Source organism: Orycteropus afer, unplaced genomic scaffold, assembly GCF_000298275.1.
Source record: "Orycteropus afer afer isolate SDZICR_OR568_19922 unplaced genomic scaffold, OryAfe1.0 scaffold00388, whole genome shotgun sequence".
Lineage (NCBI taxonomy): Eukaryota > Metazoa > Chordata > Mammalia > Tubulidentata > Orycteropodidae > Orycteropus > Orycteropus afer.
This window is the reverse complement of record NW_006921975.1, coordinates 1,560,300-1,563,367: the sequence shown is the minus strand read 5'-3', so window position 1 is coordinate 1,563,367 and position 3,068 is coordinate 1,560,300.

Below are 3,068 nucleotides of genomic sequence, written 5' to 3'. Positions count from 1 at the left end.
GGGAAGGACACAGGAAAGAGGTAACTATGGGGAGGGAGTGGGTAGAAAGCTGTTACATTGTGGGAAACTGAAGTCAATTTCATGAGACAAAATGTGTATGAACTGCTGTATGGAAAATGAATTTGCTCTGTAAACTTTCACCCAAATCACAATAAAAAAATTTTTAAATTAAAAAAAAAAGTTAACAACTAAGAAATCCTATGGGGCAGTTCTACTGTGTCTCATGGAATTGCTATGAGTCAAAATTGACTCAACAGTACCTTACAACAACAACAACACTAAAGGTTAGTGATTTGAACCAACCTACCAGCACCATGAAAGAAAGGCCTGGCAATCTGCTTCCATAAAGATTACAGCCAAGAGAACTGTATGGTGCAGTTCTGCTCTGTAACAGAGTCACCTTGAGTGTGAATCTACTTGACACCAATTGGTTTTTGTTTTGTTTTGAATAGCAATAAAGACATAGCCTCATGCCTATTTTCTGATGTCTTAAATTGGAAAGAACAAATGAATGTAGTGGGTGATCTATAGGGCTTTCTCAATCTCTGTAGAAGGATCCCTCTCTTCTCTCCTTTCCCCTCCCCCCTTCCCATCCCTTCCCCTTCCCTCCTCTCCTCTCCATCTGGTTGGATTATTATTTTACTTGGTTTCAATCTGATTATTTCTTTGTTCTCCAACTCTTGTTTTCTGCCAGTTCCTCCAACTATCCTCTTACTGGGGTTATCATTTCAGCTGAAACAGTCCTCTCTTTCCGGCCAAATCACAGGCAAAGACTTCTGTTTGCTTTGGGGATAGTGATTTTTTTTTTTCTTTTCTTTCTGTCTTTCCTCTCCCCCCCTCTGATGAGGGTTGGCAGGAGGAAGCGAGGGTATTATTTTGGTCCCAAAAGCTGTCTGTCTCAGCATCGCTCAAATTTCTCACACTATAAAGCTAACCAGCTTCATAAAACATCACGACAACATCCTTGCCTCTTCCACTGAGAGCCCATAAATAACAGAAGCATTGGAAGCCCATTTCCCCCAAAAGCACAGAGGGACCCTTTTATAACACTGCTACCAGAAGTCAGGGCCCACACCCAACTGTATCATACTACTGCATGGCATGGTTAGATTGGGGAAAACATGGCTTGATGAATGTTAATGCAAATTATGGAGAGCCCTACCCCTGGTTGTGCAGTGGTTAAAGCGCTTGGCTGCTAACCAGAGGTTGACAGTTCAAACCCACAATCTGCTCTCTGGGAGAAAGATGTGACAGTCTGATTCTGTAAAGACTTACATACTTAAAAACCTTGTGGGGCAGTTCTACTCTGTGCTATAGGGTTGCTATGAGTTGAAATTGATTCCACTGCAGTGGGTTTGGTTTAGTTAATGCAAATTGTTTTCATAACACACTTGTCCTTTACCTGAAAAGGCATTCTCTATCACCAAATTATAACACCTTTTCAGGAAGCCATAAAGTTTCTGACCACCCACAGTCTCCGAACAAATTTTCCATGGCTGCATTATGAAAATGGCTGGATTATTTGTTTCACTGCTTGGGTCTCCATTGCTATAATTATAAAAGTTCATAAACTCCATATTACTTTCAAAACCAAACTAAAAGCACTGCCATCAAGTTGATTCTGACTCAGTGAATCTACAGTACAGAGTAGAGCTTCCCCGTAGGATTTCCAAGGCTTGAACTGCTGACCTTTTTGGTTAATAACTGAGCGCATTAACCATTGCGACACCAGGGCCCCTCTTTGGTACTTAAGATTCTTTTAATTCCAATGCTAATCTAAAGGACTGATAACCCTGGAGAAATGAGATGATCCTAAAAATAAACTTTTCCCAGATCCAAACCTCCCCATACTCTGGACCTCTGCATTCCAAAAACACAGATTAAAGCACACAACCTTAAATATTGAATGGGTCTCTTGTGGGAGATGCCTCAATTCTCTGACCAGTTGGATAATTTATGTATTAATCAACAGAACCACTTACTCCAATCCTGGGTCCCAAAAGACTTACATTCTGTCTATTGGTATCATTTAGTCCCATGCTTCAGCTCCAGCACTGTGCTATCCTTTGGGAACAATAAAGACTCAAAACCCATTGCCATAGAGTTGATTTTGACTCATATATGCCCTGTTGGACAGAGTGGAACTGCCCCATAGGTTTCCAAGACTGTAATCTTTATGAAACCAAATCGCCACATCTTTCTCCTTCAGAGCAGCTGGTGAATTCAAACCACCAGCCTTTCGGTTAGCAGTCAAACACTTAACCACTGCACTGCCAGGGCTCATCAGAACCCTAGTCAGGGAGAATTTAAGAAACTCAAAACCAGTAATCCCTGTTGCAGATCCTAGTCTGACATAAAAAGTGTTTTTTGGTTTCTTCCTTATGATCATGTTCTGTCTAATTTTCTTATCCAATAACTAAACCAAATTACGTGTCTTTCTATGCCTGGTAGCTGAGATTCCCTGGAATATCTCCCTGTAAACTACAACTGCACTCCTCCCATGTTCTTATGTTTTTGTTCTGTGGCCCACTGCTAAGAATCTCCAGGATCATTTGCTGCTTCCCAGCAAGTCTATCTGGACTTCATGTCTTAGTCCTCTTTGCACTAACTTGTCTAGCTACTCCCCAAGACCTAGTTATGACATTCCAGAAAGTCTCAGAGTGATTAGGTTCATAACTGAGGGTATCATGACCCATAGCTAATCCTACTCACTATTAGTGGCTACTAGGCTGGATTTTCAGTAATATAACAGACAGTGTTTCACTGTTATTCATAGGATTTTCACTGGCCAATTCTGTAAGAAGTGGATGGCCCCTTCCTTCTTCCAAGTATATTGACAGGGAGCTTCCAGAAATGCAAGCTGGATTCAGAATAAGACGTGGAGTGAAGGATATCATTGCTGATGTCAGATGGATCTTGGCTGAAGGCAAAGAATATCAGAAAGATGTTTGCTTTGTGTTGTATTGACTGTGCAAAAGCATTTGACTGTGTGGATCATAAAAAACTATGGATACCATTGAGAAGAATGGGAATTCCAGAACACTTAATTGTGTTCATGAGGAATCTGT